At 42.6% G+C, this 17,771-nt stretch overlaps 1 pseudogene; it reads left to right on the forward strand.

Annotated features, from left to right (window-relative positions):
• The first annotated feature begins 4,803 nt into the window (after nucleotides 1-4,803).
• Nucleotides 4,804-4,932, forward strand: LOC115068611 (annotated as a pseudogene).
• The last annotated feature ends 12,839 nt before the right edge of the window (nucleotides 4,933-17,771 follow it).

A 17,771-nucleotide genomic window follows, 5' to 3' on the forward strand; every position in this document is an offset into this window, starting at 1 on the left:
GGGTGGGTGCCTCAGCCCAGGCAATGGCCCTTAAGTGATCCCCTCACCTTCCTCACTGGGATTCCTAGGGGGAGCCCCTCATTATGACCAGAACCCAGCATGCGGACGAGGAGACGGTGCTGGGGTACGGAGGGGCATGTAGGGTTCAGAGGTTATGGAGTTTGAAGGTCCTGTGACCCTAACCTCAGCTTCCTGCTCAGGCCCGGTGCCCCGCGGGGAGAATACTAAGAAGGAGAGAAGAGAGGCAGAGGGGACAGGGCCAGTGGTGAGCCTCAGCGAGGGAGGATAGAATGGAAGCCAGAAGGAAAATTACCCTCTCTTTTTCCATAGCTGATTCTTTATCTTCAGAAGTTTCCATGGAGATGAACTGTGGTCCAGAGCAGCCTTGGGGAACAAAGGGGAGAATTTCAGCTCCTGTGGGGAGGTTGGATGGTCCATCTGCCACGAGCATGGTGCAACAGGCAGTACTTATCTCCACGACACATCTTCCTATCGCTAACTTTCATCATGAAGGACTGCACCATCTTTCAGTCATTTCCTTGTCCTCACCATTTTGCACTGTGAACACAGGGACCCCAGGGTTCGATGACTGTCCCAAAGAATATTCTGAAGGTGCTTTCTGTACCCCGAGTTCTAAGATAACACAGGAGCTGAAAGACAGAAACTCCAACCACTCACTCTGCAAGATGAAGGATACCATGACATGAACAATGAATGGGAGTACCAGAGGCACCTGCAGTGATTTGCCAACCGCCTTCCTGGACTCTGATGAGACACCAGGAGCTAGAACTACCTAGCTGGTCACAGAAAGATGTGACCATGTGTTTGTAGCTTTAAGCCACTTGGGTTTGGGGATCTTATGATAAAGCTGTGTCCTAGTTACTTTCTGTTGCTGTGATAAAAACAGAGGCCAAAATCAACTCTGGGAGAAAAGGGTTTATTTTATCTTAGATCTCCCAGCTCACAGTTCATCACTAAGGGAAATCAGGGCAGGAACCTGGAGGCATGGGCTGAAGCACAGACCATGGCGGAACACTGCTTACTGGCTTTCTCCCCTGGCCTGTGGTCAGCCTGCTTTCTTATACAACCAAGGACAACCTGCCAAGGGGTGGCACTACCCACAATGAGCTTGGCCTTCTCATATCAATTAGCAATTAAGAAAATGCCTCACACGACATGTCAACAAGTTGATCCTATAGAAGAAATTCCCCAACTGAGGTTCCCTCTACGCAGGTGTGTCAAGTTGAAAACTGAAGCTATGCAGCCACATACATGGGAAATGGCCAACACATACATGGGAAATGGGTGAGGGATGATAGCTGGGGAAACTGGCTCAGGGATGTGCGCCCCTTGTAGGAAACTATGTGAGACTTTGTTGGAGCAGCTGTTCTGCACTGATGTCTACTGATGCCAGGGACAGCAGAGAGAATGGGGAATGCAGTCTTCCTTGAAAGTCGGCAAGCAAGGTTGAAAAGATGGACAGAGCCCTGTCTTCTACCATCCTCTTTGTGATCCAGAAAGGATTTCTCTCCAGGAGCCATAATCTCAGTTTCCAAACAATAGGAGGCTGCCAGGGACCATAGAGTCTTCTGCTGAGAAATAGGGTGGTAGTTCTGAGGTTTTCATCACCCCTACAACTCCCACAACCCAGGGTGGGTAAGGCTGGGAAGCAACACAGGAACTATGACCTGAGAAGGTCCATCTGCTCAGCAGGTTATTGGCCCTGAGGGTAAAGTGACGCCCTGGAGCTAGTTGTCCTGGCTCTCCAGTCTCCCCCATGGGCCCCATGTCTTTAGCACAGAGAAAATATTCACCTGGGCTTTCCACGGCTCTTGGAAGAAACACAACTCTGAGAACTTCTAAGCCTTGAAGCGCATCCTGCAGTTAAAACCCCGACATACAGAAAGAAAAGTGAAGCATACAGATATCTAGCCAGTGGCAGTTATTGAACACCAGGTCATGGGCTCAATGGGAATCAGTCAAAGCCATAAGTGGGTCAAGACCCAGCTGTCTTGGCCCCTTCCCTCACCTAGGTCTTTCTAGTCACTGGACAGCCTTTTGTTGCATCTTAAGTCATCTACATATATACTCCTCTTCTGGGTTCATTGCCATGGGCTCTGAAGTCCTGAGTCTTGGCCACTGAGGAGTTAGCAGAGAAGGGCACAGAATCTCAGATTCAGGATCTTTGTAGCAACAGGAATGTATGCAGGTAGGCGATCAGAGGCCACTACCCAGTGCTGGGAATCAGCAGACCTGAGTTTGATTCTGACTACCACTCATATCTGTGTGCTCTTGGAGAAGTCATTTCCTCTTTCTGAGCACCTATTTTCTTAAAATCCCCCAAATGGGGATAATCTGTATTTTATAGGGTTCGTAAGGTTAAAAATTGAAAATGTAAGATTCTTGATAATCATAGGAATTCAGTAAGTAATACTTGTAATGATTATTACTAGTAGTAATTGTGGCAAAAGTGAACAAAATCTCTTTGGAGCCACTCTGGGCATTCCAACGTGTTATCAATATTTATGGGTTAGGGGAGTATTTGCCTTATCTCATAAATAGGCAGGAGAAGAAATGGGTTATAAAAGTAACAAATGGCTTCAAAAAGAAATGGAAAATGCAGAACACACACACACACACACACACACACACACACACACACATATACACACCACACCACCACCACAATAACAAATGTCCAATTTGATTATAGTAATATGTTAAGATAGGTACATTCTTGTGTGGAATGTACCTGTTTCTAGAACACACACACACACACACACACACACACACACACACACATATACACACCACCACCACAATAACAAATGTCCAATTTGATTATAGTAATATGTTAAGATAGGTACATTCTTGTGTGGAATGTACCTGTTTCTAGCAGCCAATACCTAGCAGGGAAGAGGTGCTCTGTGTCCTGAGGGCACTTCCAGGCTGTCTAGCAGAGTGAGTATAGAGTGTTGGTGAGGGAGAGTAAGAGGAAGGAAAAGAAGTGAACCATAGAACCTCATGGATGAACTTTATAGCTCACACCACATAAACCTGACAGGTGTTAAGGAATCTACTTTTAGTAATTTTAAAATTCTAAATTGTAATTCTGCTTAATAAATTGAGTGAAATTTTCCAAGTGAAACTGTTAGTGAATTTAAAGTATCCTCAACAAAACACACATTTTTCGTAAATGATACACTTTGAAGAGACCATTTGTGACTTTTTTCTTGTTGTCCACTGGGTGGGGCAAAGTCACCACTGTACATCCTGCTAGCTTTATTCCTTAAAGGTAGGTATAATTGTGTAAGTTCATGTCTAGTATGTCAACCATTTTCACTTAGGGGCCAGTGTGGAGAGCTACTCTAAGTGAGAAACTATTTGTTCATATTCTGTGCTAACAGCGGCCTAGGCCTTATCCTGGAGCTTCATCACATTTGATCCCCACAAGACTCTGCACTATTACCTCCATTTTGTAAAATAAATAGTAAAAGAATTTAAACACAAAAGATCTATCTAAATAACTGACTGCTTAGTTGTGTTGTGTTAAAAATCAAGCTCCAGGCCTAGAGAGATGGCTCAGTCTAAGAACACTTGCTGCTGTTACAGAGGACCTGGGTTCAGTTCTCAGCACCCACATGGTTGCTCAAAACTGCCGGTAATTCTAGATCCAGGGGATCCAATACCCTCTTCTGGCCTCCAGAGGTACCAAGCAGTCATGGTAGTGCACACACATACGTACGTGCAGGCATGCATACATAAAATAAAAATAAATCTTTACCAAAAAAAGGTCCTTCTATCATCTGAGGTTTAATGCATGGGGCCACTTTCTGCTTGGTTATCCTAGTTGCTATCCAGACACAGGACAGAATACCAGAAGGTTCCCAGGAGAACAAGTCTGGATTTTTTTGTTGTTGTTGTTGTTTGGTGGCCCAGACCATAAATTTGGACATTGAAGTTGGTCTATGGATGAAAGCTCTGTTTTATTGCAAAGATAAGCCTCAGAGGAGCCAAAGAGCTAATCACTCATAGTCACTTTCAGATTCCACTCTTTTCTTTCTGTCTTTTTTCTTCTCTTCTTTCCTTTTCTCAGTGTCAAAGTCCTTGCCAGAACATGGAGCAACCGGAGTCGACTGCCTGAGAAATTAAGAGCTGCTGTAGACCAGGTCAAACTGAAACTTCCCAACTAGAAATTACCTCCTAGCTCAGCAACCAGCTGCCTTCAAATCTGAGCTGGACAGGTACTCATCCACTGGGTAGAGGTAAAAAGAAGCTAATACATTTTGTTGCCTTCAGTCTGAGTCTTGCTCATTTCACCAAATTTATTGATAATTTTTAAGTAAGACTGAAATATAGAGCCAACCGTACCAGAGTGTGGCTTTAATTTTGTAAAACAATTATTCGTTTCTATACACAAAAGCCTGGGAGATGATATTTGTACTGATTATATCTGGTTATGTCTGATTTGCATTTTATTTGTGCTTTTCTATAGTTTTTAATTTTTTGACATTCTACATGTATATTTCTTTTGTAGTCCAAAAAGAAACTTAAAATAGTTAAAACCAATTGGTCAGATATCTAAAACAACCTGCAATCCCACCAGAGAGAATTGTTTGATAGAACTAATTTTCTTCATCAAAAGACAGGAGTACAGAGCTGGGATGATGGCTCAGCAGTTAAGAGCATTTGCTGCTCCTGCAGAGGACCCAAGTTCAGTTCCCAGCACCAACATCAGGCAGCTCACAACCACATGTAACTCCAACTCCAGGGGAACTGACACCCTCTTCTGGCCTCCATGGGCATGCACATGGTGAACATACTCAGGCATACACGTGTACATGCATAAAGTAAAAAAATACTCCAAGCGTCATGTCTTCGGTGCCGGTGGCTTCCTGTCTGCTGGTTCTATCCTCAAACACCAGGACATGGGTAAAAACAAAAAGAAAAAAGAAAAAAGAAAAAAGAAAAAGAAAAAGATAATCTTTAAGAAAGTATATGAAATAATTTTGAATGAGAATGATGGTGATGATGAAAGTAAATTAGTGGGGCCTAAAAGTAAGTGCCACAAAAAAAGCAAAGAAAGCATTCTTATTATTACACTAGCTAATCCATAGTCCTCCAAGACCCTGAGAACCAACAAAGGGACAGTGGTAAAGCCTGTAGAGGTATCTGTAGCTCCAAGATATACTTCCTTTCCTACAACAGAGGCAGAAAGTTTATTTTCAATCTATATATCTTTCACATGGTAAGGAGTTAGCAAGTTGTTAACCAAGTTCTCTTGGGGTCTCTTGCACTATCAGACAAACCATATAACATATTTTTATGTGAATTTATTATAGTTTATACCATGGGGGGATAACTCACAAAGAGACACACACTGAGTGCCCAGCTCTGCGCCACCACTCAGAGCCCACCATTCCAGTTCATTCCCACCCATAGTCACTGCTAGCTTTCACCCACACCTCTTGGGCCTGCAGTCTCATCCCAGGTGGGTAAATGCCAGGCCATTCATTCTCGTGCACCCACTGCCACGCTCCAGTCTGCTCTTGTCCCAAGATGTCACAGCAAGCCCCTCCTCCTGTGGCTAGCTATTTCACAGTCAATTCTCCTCAGCAGTCCCGGCCCCTTGGAGGAAACAGGCTGTTCAGGACACACTCCACCCCTTTCCTCCACTCTTACAATCTTTCCAGCAATCTTCCACTAAGGTCCCTGAGCCTTGGAGGGGGTGACAGATGTAGAGCAATCTCTCTTGTATCATGGTGAGATAGTGACTTCTTGGGCCTCCCCATTATTTGTCTTTAAGCTGTGGCCATTGATGTGTCTCAGTGGTGTTTTGTCTACTATAAAGACAAATGGAAGGAAGTAGACACATCTAAACAAACATGAATGTAAATGCAGATGCCTAGAAGATATCCCAGTAGGTGCACTATATTCATTAAACAGTGTACTTGTGATGGCTTCCCCATTAGGACCTGTAGCCTTTCTTGACACAAGGCATTGGCCTGGTCTACAGCACCAGATGTGTGTTCCACCCCTAGAAGCGGGCCTTATCCAATTAGAAGTTTGTCAGTTGTACGTATGTTGGTGGAGCCATTATTGCACTTGCAGGCATTGCTTGGCATGTCCATAGTGTGCAGCATGCGTGGTCCATTGTTGAGAAGAATCATAGGGGATCCTTTCTTCCCTAACCATCTGCATATTGCCTTCTAGCAATATGAACATCATCCATCAAGTGGCATGGAGTTTTTGGCTTAGTCTCAGCTCCATCTCTTTTTCTTCTCTCGCGCTCACATCATGTAGTGTCTTGAGCAACATGGGCTTACCTACCTTTCTAGTATACAACCAAAATTAATGGCAACAGCCTTGGTAAATTTGAGGACCTCTAGAATCTCTCTCTGACCAACAGCTCATAGGGGGGCAACCCACCCCTGGTACTGTAGATCTTCTTAACAGTTGTATACTTTGAGAGTCTCTGTCTTCATCTTACCCAACCATAAAACTCCCAAGAATCTTACAGCTACAGCTGGCCTTTGCTTCTTCGGGTATCTTTTAAAAGGGTTTTACATTAGAAAAACACTTGAAGGAAGGTTAACATCATATATTAAATCAATCATAGTCAAGGTCTAACACAGCATGGAAAGGTTTTATCCATTCATATCAACTGTTTTCTCCATAAACCTTTGTTACGTACATAGCATGGGTATGAGGCATTAATTTGGTTAGCTCTTTATCATCTTTAGTTATCTCTTTGGAGTCATTTTGCACTTGAGGGATCTTACATGGAGTTTCTTTGTATTCTTTTGTTCTTGATACACATAAAGGTGTTGGCTCCAGTTGTCTGACTCTGCACTGGGCTAAGAAGGCAGGGGGTTTTCTCCTGTCCCTGCTTCACCTGTTGGTTCCCTGAGTCAGGCAGGCCCTGAGTCTGCCTCATGACTGTAGCCCTATCTGTAATTTTTCCATTGGCCACACCTGGCTGCTGGGGAAGAACTTGGTGGGAAAAACTGCTTCCACTGCTAGTATAGCCTATATCAGAAGACAAATGCATCTTATTTAATCCTTGGGGATTCTTAACCACCTTTGGGACAGTTTTTATCTTTTAAATGCCTTTTGTAAACTGTTCTGTTTTTAAAGCCTTCCAGAAACTCATTAGTACTGAATTTGGTTTCCTATCAATTTTTTTCCTGGGAATTTGGGCTCAACAGAAGTCTTGCTGCATTTGTCTTCACGTAACCCAAGTAGACCATTCCTTCAGTCTGGTTTTATTTATATCTCTTATAGGGTGTTCTGTTATTCTACAAACATGTTTTACATGTTGGTCAGAATTATTTAGATTTTCCAAAGGCTCTCTCACTTTACAAAGATCCTGTCCCATTAAAGGGCTTAGTAAAACTATTAAAGCCCCATACCATTCCCAAGGTCCCAGTTGAATTAAGCTTTCCTTCATATCTCTGGTGAACACAGTCTTATCTGGCCCAGTGAACTAGACATCATATATTCCTTTTCTCATACCTAGTTCTCTCAGTATTGCCTGCCCTTCCTTTGTAGTCCTCTAGCCCCTGCTAATCATGTTAGTCTCCCTTGCTGACGGCCATGTATGTTTAATGCCTTCAACCAGCCACCCTATTAAGGACTGCTCCCCCCTTCATTGGCCTAGATTGAACAGCCTATATCACAAGGATGGATGGGTGGTTATATAACTCAGCTGTGAAGCTTCATTTGCTCCCATGTCTCATACTCTCTTCACAAGCCACTTGGCTAGGGGCTCTCTGCTTGCTTGCTTGTAAGTTTGTCCTAGTTTTAACAGTTCCAGTGTGGAGTATTTCCTAGCTACAGCACTGTTAGCTTTTTTTTCCTTTTGTATCAATGGTTGAATCTGAGGGGCAGCTTTAGCTACTTTGATTTTTAGGTCATTTTCTTTTTTACTGTTATCTGTCTTTTCCTCTGAGTCCTTGGACCTTACACAAGTTAAGGTGTCCCACTTTTTTTTTTTTTCTCTCTCTCTCAAGCTCTGCAACTGGATCTGCCGGGACCTTGCTTGCCTTTTCAGCTTCCCCTGCCTGGGGCACATCTTTTATTATGCAAAGTGGCCATGCCCCCTCACTGGATTCCCTTTTGTGCCCAGAGCCTGTAAAAGATTTTCTAGCCTCTGGAAAACCTTTAACAAATCTTCACATACCTGCAACATACCCCCACATTTACAACACAGCTGTGGCCCATGCTTCTGCATGGCTGGCCCCTTTTTAGTTATATATTTTATAATCCACTGTAAAAACCACATCATCACCACCATCAGCTCTCTAGCTTTTTTCAAAGTTCCATGGTTTGTCCTTTTTAGCAACTTCGTCCTTCCAACTTGTGCCAATTTTGTCACCTGAGTTCTCTCAGGGTCTCTTGCGCTATCAGACAAACCATATAACATATTTTATGTGAATTTATTATAGTTTATACCATGGGGGGGGTTAACTCACAAAGAGACATATACTGGGTGCCCAGCTCTGCACCGAGGCTCAGAGCCCACCATTCCAGTTTGCTCCCATGGCCCACCCATAGTAACCGCTAGCTTTTGCCCACTCCTCATAGGCCCGCAGTCTCACCCCAAGTCAGTAAATGTCAGGCCATTCATTCTTGCATGTCCCCCGCTGCGCTCCAGTCCCTGCTCCAGTCCCAAGATGGGACAGCAAGTCCCTCCCATGGCTAGCTCTTCAGAGTCAATTCTTCTCAGCAGGCCCCGCCCTTTGGAGGAAAAGGGCTGTTCAGGACACACGTCAACAAAAGTAGACACAGAATTCAACTTTCAACACAATTCAAGCTATTAATAGTAATTTTTAGCAAAGAAAGTAGTTGCCACTCTAGAAGAAGAACTTGGCTCTGATCACTGTAAGGAGATAGCATTGCCACCTAGCAAAGGCAGAAATTGGCTCAGCGGATCCACTGAGGCATCTCTCAATATTTCCATATCCAGTTGTAATTGTATACCGAAGCAGAACCATGGCCTGACTTGAGCCTGGGATATGCCAGATGGTTGTGTGTGTGTGTGTGTGTGTGTGTGTGTGTGTGTGTGTGTCTATGTGCTTTTGAATAGGCAAGTGGGCCAGTGGGTTCTGTGTTCATATGTCCATAGCCTCTTTAGCCTCTTTTACGTAGTAAATCTCTTGATCACAGCCATGCTGATTGACTGATCACATATTGAACTTTTCAGACTGGAGTGGGCTGATGCAATCAGTTTGTCTCCTCAAGGGATACTACCAAGCCGAAAAATTCATCATGGCCCACCTCTGGCAGACTAAACATTCAATATAGTCCATCTTTCTTCATGAGAAAAACAACTGTCATACGAAGAAACTCATTTGGATGAATCTGGGGTCTTGGAAGCTTGGCTCCCTGTAGTCTACAAACATACCTAAGAGCTGTTTGGGATTCTAACAGAAAAGTAATCTTCTATCTGGGAGCATGTCTTTGAGCATGCAGCTTCAAGAAGGAGGCTCATATGGAATAGCGATGGAAGGAGTGCCAGCCTAGCCAGCCAGATTAGCCAAATCCACCCTGGAAGGCAACAGTGACATGCCACAACCAGATTGTCTCACATGTAAGATCTGTCTTGTTGACAGGGAGTACACAACACTGGGCCCATGCATGGTGTCCAATTCTGCTACCAAAGCTTCTCAGTGCCCATAGTGTAGGCACTGAGGTATCAAAAAGGAAGTTGGCTGTCACTGTCCAAGTCATCAGTGGAGTGGATCATTTGGTACTTCCTTTGCAGTAGATCTTTGGAGGGTGTCAAAGTGTTGTGGGAAAGATCAGGCAGGAAACTGGGAATGTACAAGAAGCAGGTATTTTATTTAGGCTGCAACATGGGGTCAATTAAGGAGAGGTCACACATTTATATGATTACATAGTCATAAGCATTATACATATTCAAAAGCATCACAGTGAGGTTTCACTTCTCGAAATACTTTAACGTTTTCAAAGAAGGGCAGGAAGTTGCAGGTGCTTATTGCAACTGTCTGGGGCTAGGGTGTCATGTGATCTCAGCCAGATGCCAGAGATGTTATCATAAAAATTCTTTCTAACCTATCCTAACCAAAAACTTGTCAGCTGAACTTTACTGACAGAGACAGAGAGAGAAGGGTTGAAATCCATATTTTTCTTAATTATTCCATTTGGCTCTGCATCAAAAGCACATTTCGAAGATCCTCATATATTTGAGCTCATGGGCCTGCAGTCAGGTCATGATGTAAAATCATCCTTGTTTTTCTTTTGGAAGGAGTCAGGAAGGGGGTGGAACTGGACAGGATCAAGCATTGTTTTGCTTGCACTTCTGTAGCTTCTGTGCAGTCTTAGGGGATAAGGGTGGGCATGTCCATCCTCCAACAAGGGGAACACTGTACAGCAATTTCCGAATTAAGCATTCCATCTTGGAGGGAGGCTCATTAAGTCTCAGGAAATTCCAAGTTGAAACATTTTATCATGAGGGGGTCCTCTTACAACTCAGAAAACAACTCATGAACACAGGAACTCCCTGAAACTTACCAGAATTATAAGGGTCATCCATCCATAAGGTTATAGTCACATACTGCTGAAGAGAGAGACCTGCAGAGAGTTCCAAGAATACAGATTTTATGAGTTGTTACTCCGGTGGAGTGGGCTTTCTGAGGATGCAGCTGCCTTTGAGTTGTTCCTGTTCCTGTAACCAACCCCTTACCCTTACTCCTGTAAGTAACTCCAAAAAAAATCATTGTTTCACTGAGCTGGATTTTGGTAGAATTATTTCTCAGGTCTGTGTTGGTTGGTTCTTTAGAGCTTATGTCATGTCTCTCCAGGAAAAGTCTCACGCAACAGAAGAGAAGGCCACTTCTGCCAGCCCAGAGAATCAATATGGCATGTATTCTGACACTGTCATTACAAGTCTTGGGTTCCTTCTATATCAGGGTGTGACTTTGCCTGCTCCTCTACTGTCACCAGGAGCTCAGAGTGAACAAGTGCAGACTTCCTCAGGCTGAGTATTTACTCCCTCCTCAAGTTCCACTTCCATTTCAGATTTTAGCCAAGTCTTCCCTCTGATGTTGGGCAGGGATGGGTATCGACAGGGATTCCCTTTAATTCTCAAGCTTTAAATTGTAATGTCTCTGAGTTTGTCACACTCTTCAGTGTTTCAGTGGTACTTAACAATAGCTCTCCAATTCCACTACCCTGCTAAAAAAATGTATAGCCCCAAACCCTCAAATGCTAAAGACATTGCACTAGCTGCTGTGTCCCTGTACACCAGTATCTGATCCCAAGTAACAAGTTAAGCTCTCAGTCTCTACATAATGCCAGAACTGGGGTACTTGCTGCCATTTAGTCTAAAGTGACCCAGTACTAGAATCCTACCATTTCTAGGACCTCTCCTGGTACTAACAGTTTACATTCCACAGAAGTACATATCAAGTAAAGGATTTAGGTTCAGCCAAAGTCTAACATCAGCTTGAACCCATGAGAGTGCTAGAGCATGGACGGCACCATGTTTGAAGGTGCCTTAAATGGAGACATCATTCGTGGGACACAAACTGCCTTTGTGAGATGATATTACCTCTCACTTATGTCCTGTCTGTCAGTTAGGGTCATTTTCAGAAAGGTACAATAGCTGTCATCAACTAATCCTGAAGCAGCTGGAAAATAATAGGTGCACCAGCCTGGTAGAAAAGCAGCTAGCAGGATGCCAACACTTCTGCCATACTGTCCATGCCATTCACTTCAAAAAAGCTTTTTTGAAGGTTCAATTTTTAAAGCTGCTGAAGGGTCACAATAAAATCCAGAGAACATTTACAGATTGCCCATACATACCATTCCCCTCTGCATGCATAGCCTCCCCCACTGTCAACATTCTTCATCAGAGTGGTGTATTTGTTATAATTGTTTAGCTTACAGCACCATTATCCAATGTCCTTCATTACATCAGGGGGCATTCTTAGTATTGTGCATTCTATAGTGTTGGACAAATTTATAATTACATATATTCACCATTATGTCACAGAGTTTTTCCCCTGTCTCAAATGTCCTCTATGCTGTCTTTTCCCAACTAACCCTGCAACCACTGGCCCTTGTGTTGTCTCTACCATTTTGCCTTTTCCAGAATGTCATAAAGGTGAGTCATACATACTGCAGTCTCTGTAGCCTTTTCACGTTGGATTTTTTCATTGAATAATATACATTTAAAGTTCATCCATATCTCTTCATGACTTGATGATTTGTGTGTGTGTGTGTGTGTGTGTGTGTGTGTGTGTGTGTGTGCATACAGAAGGATATCTTGGTTGCTTCCAAGTAATAGCAATTATAAGTAAAGCTTCCACAAACATCCATATGCAAGTTTTTGTGTAGACATAAGTTTTCTACACTTTGGGGAAATGCCAAGCACACTAGATTGTATGTTAACAATATGTTAAGCTGCTTCATTTCCATCTCAGCATTTGATGTTGTCAGTATTCTGAAATGTGCCTTATTGTTTTAATTTTCATTTCCCTGAGGACATGTTAAGGAACATCTTTCTGTGTATGTATGTGACACATACATTCTTTTGTGGGGTATTAATGTTGTTGGCTCGTTTTTTAAGTTTCATTCTTATAGTTGAGGGGTTTTTGTTGTTGTTGTTTTGTTTTGTTTTTTGGTCTTTTTGAGACAGGGTCTTCCTGTAGCCCCAGCTGGCCTGGAACTCACTATGTAGACCAGGCTGGACTTCTACTCACAGAGATCAGCCTGCCTCTGTCTCCTGAGTGCTGGAAATAAAGGCATGTTCCACCATGCCCAGCCTCTTATAGTTGAGTTTTAAGAGTGTTTAAGTCACTTAGGGCTCTTGCAAGTATTGACTTCTAGTCTTTACCTTGCCTTTTCATTCTTTTGATGGTGCTTTTAACACAACAAACATTTTTACTTTTAATTAATTCTACCTTATCAATTCTTTCTTTCATAAATCATTCCTTTGATGTAATGTCTGGAACAGTCATCGCTAACCACAAGTTATCTGGAATTTCTCCTATATTATATCCAGGGTAAATCCATACATATTTATGTTTATAGAAAAATTGAAAATAATATGTAGAGAATCCATAAGCACTGTCCCAGTGTCCCCACATTTTCCCCATATTAATAAATTGCATTAGCACATCTATTGCAATTGATGAGCCATTACTAACATTGTACTAACCATATCGCATAGTTTACATCTATCATAAAGGTTAGTGTACATTTGCAATGTTATAGAATCATCATTATAGTATCACACAGAATAGCTTCACTGCCCTTTTCTGGTGCCTCTCCTAATTATCCCTTCCTCTCCCTGAACTCATAGTGACCACTGATCTTTTTTGCTATCTCTATAGTTCAGGCTTTTCCAAACTGTCACAGAGCTAGAGTCCTATGATATGTAGCCTTTCCAAACTGATGCTTTTCACCTAAGTTCTTCCTATCTTTGTGTCCAAATGACTCATTTTAAAATCATTAAATAATATTCCATTTTTAAAACATTTGACAGTTTTCAAATCATTTCAAGTCATAAATTCTGAGAAGTGTGATTGATGTGTTGCTTAAGCTTTATAAGAAACTGACAAATTATCTTGCAAAGTGATTGCACCATTTTGAATTCCCAGCAACAAGGAATGAAAATTCTTGTTGCTATACATCCTCACCAACATTTGATTTTTTTTAAAAAAATATTTTATTGAGTTTTTGTGCATTTTTTATAATAGATCTTAATCAAATTTAGACCCCCTTCCCCATCTCCACCCCCTATACACACTCAACTGTATTTCATACATTCTGTCATATATGTTAAGTCCTATCCAGTCAACCATTTATGCCCAGATGTCCCTCCATGCAAGTTCATCTACAGGAGTTTAGTCAGCCTATCTAGAGTCACTCCCTTAAAGATCTACTCTCCCTCACCCAGCAGTACTCAGTTGCCAATTGTTCCTTAGCTAAGACTAGGGCCACTTCCCCACTTCTATGCTGGGCTTTCTCTGATTGAGTTGGCATAGGTTTTGTTCATGCTGACACCATTGTTGCAAGTTCATATGAGCAAGTTCCCAGAGGCCTGAAAGCCTCTGTTTCCTTATGGTCATGCAACATCCCTGGCTCTTACAATCTTTCTGTTCCCTCTTTCACAATGGTCCTAATTCCCAGATGGGTGGTTTAATATAGCAGTCTTACCCAGGGACACACACTCTGCAGTCTCTTACTCTTTAAAACTTGATCAGCTGTGGCCTACTGTGCATCGCACTCTGTTGTATGAGGATGCTTCGCTGGTGAGAGTTGAGGGATGTATTAGTATTCTCTCTATTTCCTGTTCTGCTATGTTCCAAGAGCCTTAGGTATCCAGGTTCCACTGTAGATGTGCCGCTTAGGGCTTGACATCTTTCAGACATATATTCTCAGTGTGTGACCAGTTGTAGAACTCTGCAGTAGCCTCCATCTGTTGCAAAAAGAAGCTTCTTTGGTGAGTGGTGTATGATATACTTGTCTGTAAATAAGGATCTATATTTAGCATATAGAAAAAATTTCATTTGTCTAAAGGAATGACAGAGATAGGGTTTTCTCTAGGATCTATGACCTTTCCAGTCATGTGTATTTGGTTATATTTACAGTGCCACACATGAGTTCCCTCCCACTGAGAGGGCTTTAAGTCCAATTAGATAGCTGTTGATTACCTCCTAGATAAAAGTGCCATACTGCACTAATATAGTTTGCTGTGCCAGTCATTGTGGTTATTAGGGTTTAAAGCTGGGGTTGGACCATTGATTGATTTTTCTCCCTTAGCAGCTGCCATAGTGTCCTCCAAAATTGTGAGAGCTAGGCTTCAGGGAGAAGGTTTCCAGGTCAGTTCCAGCTCCATTGATACAAGTCCTGTGTCCTGTCTTCAACAATAGGATCTTACCTTCAAGTTCTAGGCATTAATCAAGGGCTGTGGCAATAGTCTGCATCATTTTGGAGTCTCTTAGATTACCCTGACCAACAACTCAAAAGGAGGGAGGTTTCTCATGTCTGGCACTGTGTTCCTTGTTATATAGCCTTCAGGTATACACATGCACTCATATTCAGATATTGTATATATATATATATTTTTTTTTTCAGGGCAGGGGTTGAGTTGATATATTCCCCCTGGCTTTTCAGGCCACCTAAGCTTTATTTATCTCTCTCCTCCTCTCTCTTTCTCTCTCTCTCTCCCTGTTTAGCCTCCTTCCTCCTGCCCCAGTTTAAATACCCCCTTTCTTTCCTTGATACTACTCATCTCTTATCATCCCCTCCTTTCTTGATCTCCTTCTTCCCCTTTACCCCCATGGATTCTTGTATGTCTGTCCCTCCTCACTTTCTAGTTGAATACCCTCATTTTCCTCTTTTCCCCTTGGTAACATCTGTTTCCTACTATGTCTCCCTTTTCAATCTCTTTCCCTTTACCTCCATGCTTCCTTTCCATTTTCCTGGTTTGTGCTGTCACATCAGAATATACACTCACATATAAGGGTTGGTGCTAAGATCTGCAAATGAGGGAGAACATATATATATATATATATGTAAAAGATCATCTACCACAATCAAGTTGGCTTTATTCAAGATATACAGGGATGGTTCAATTATATGTCAATAAATGTAATAAATCATATAAATGGACTTAGAAACAAAAATCACATAATCATCTCAATAGTTTCAGCAAAGGCCTTTGACAAGATCCAAAATGCCCTCATGATTAAAGTCCTAAACATAATAGGACTTGAGGGAACATACCTCAACATAGTAAAAACTATATATGACAAATCCACAGCCAGCATCATTCCAAATGGAGAAAAACTCAAAAATTTTTCATTAAAATCAGGAATGAGACAGAGCTGTCCAGTATCCCAACTCCTTTTCAACACAGTGCTTGAAACCCTAGTTAGGTCAATAAGAGAAGGAAATTAAAGAGATACTGTGTGGATAGCTTCAATTGCTAACTTGACACACTTGGGAAGAGGAAACCTCAATTCGGGAATTTCCTCCCCCTGGGCTTGGGTTATACAGGAAAGTAGGCTGAATACAGGCCAGAGAAGCAAGTCAGTAAGCAGCATTCCACCCTGGTACATGCTTCAGCCCTTGATTCCAGGGTCCTGTCCTGAGTTCCTTAACTTCCCTCAATGTTGGATTGTGGGAGTTGTAAGATGAAATAAACTCTTTGGTTTTTGGTCACTGTTATCACAGCAACAAAAAGTAGCAGGAACAGATGCTAACAGGAAAAAAAGAAGTCAAATATCCCAATTTGCACATAATGATATAACACATAAGAGATGCCAGAAACTCCACCAGAAAACTTCTAGAAATGATCAACATTTTTACAAACAGACCATGAAAACATTCCCATTCACAATAGCCTCAAAAAAGAAAGAAAGAAAAGAAAGAAAGAAAGAAAGAAAGAAAGAAGAAAAAAGAAAAAGAAACTCCTTGACTCTGCCAGCTTCTTTCACTCTCCCAGCTCCCCCGCCACCTCTCTCCTCCTAGCCTGGGTACTGGCCCATTTCTTGTCTTGGCAACCCAGTCACCAGGGTTAACCTCTTGACCCAGAGCCACCAGTGCTTCCTGAACCTTTGTATCCAGACCAACCCAGTCCCTCCCTGCAGTCCCCAGGAGCCCTCTGGGCCTGATCCCACCCTCACCTTCCTTTACTTCCCTGGGTTACATAGCCTCCAGGCATCCTGGTGCCAGCACCTTTTCTGGTCCCCAGGAGCCCTCTGGGCCTCATCCTGCCCTCATCTCCCTTTGCTTCCCTGGGCTTCACAACCTCCCCATCCTTACTCAGTATCTTTCCTGTGTAAGTCCAGTGGCACCCACCATACCTTCCCTCCCCCAGCCTTATTCACCCTCCCAGGTCCACTCCTAGTCTGGGTACTGGCCCATTTTCTGTCTTGGAACCACAGACTCCTGGACTGACCTCTAGGACTGGAATCCTCACTGCTTCCTGAACCTTTGGATCCAGACCAATCCAGTTCCTCCCAGTAGTCCCCAGGAGCCCTCGGGGGCTCTTCCTGCCCCGATCTCCCTTTGCATCTCTGGATGGCACAGCCACCAGCTTCCTGAAACCAGCATCTTTCCTAGGCCCTGCTCCCAGGCCGGTCCAGCCCCCAAATTCCTGAAGGCAGCATCTTTCCTGGAGGGATCCAGACTTAGGAGAAAGCCTGAGAGCATCTGAGCCTCATCTCACTTGGGCCTCTGTGGGAAATCCTGAAGATAAAAGCAATTAGACCACTCCAATATAAAATCAAAAGAGAGAAACTGAAACCTAGATCAACCAGCTTTTCATGCCCAGAAAGTAAACCACAAAGGCACATAAAGTTTACAAAAAGAAGCAGATCTAAACTTGAAAAAGGAAGGCTTGAGTCTCACACAAGAATCAGAAACTATGAAAGAAATTCACATGGAAAAGTCACAGAGAAAAAATAACATGAAAACCAAAATAATATATCCCCACCAAGTACCAATAGCCCTCTAGAGAGTACAGTTAGAACCATCTAGAGATAACACAGGACATGGAACTCAAAAGAGTAGTTATAAACATGCTAAAAGAATTCAGTGAATTTAAAGAACACACAAAGAAATCAAAGAACTGAAGGAAGATAGGGATAAACTTCTGAATAAATTCAGAAAAGAGAAATATTGAAGAATACTCAGGCTGAAATGAAGAAGGAAGTAGAACACTCAGTAAGCCAATTAGAAACGACAGGAGAAAATCTCACCAATAGGATGAATGAAATGGAAAACAGAGTATC

This window comes from Nannospalax galili, unplaced genomic scaffold (assembly GCF_000622305.1).
Source record: "Nannospalax galili isolate Female #2095 unplaced genomic scaffold, S.galili_v1.0 scaffold889, whole genome shotgun sequence".
Lineage (NCBI taxonomy): Eukaryota > Metazoa > Chordata > Mammalia > Rodentia > Spalacidae > Nannospalax > Nannospalax galili.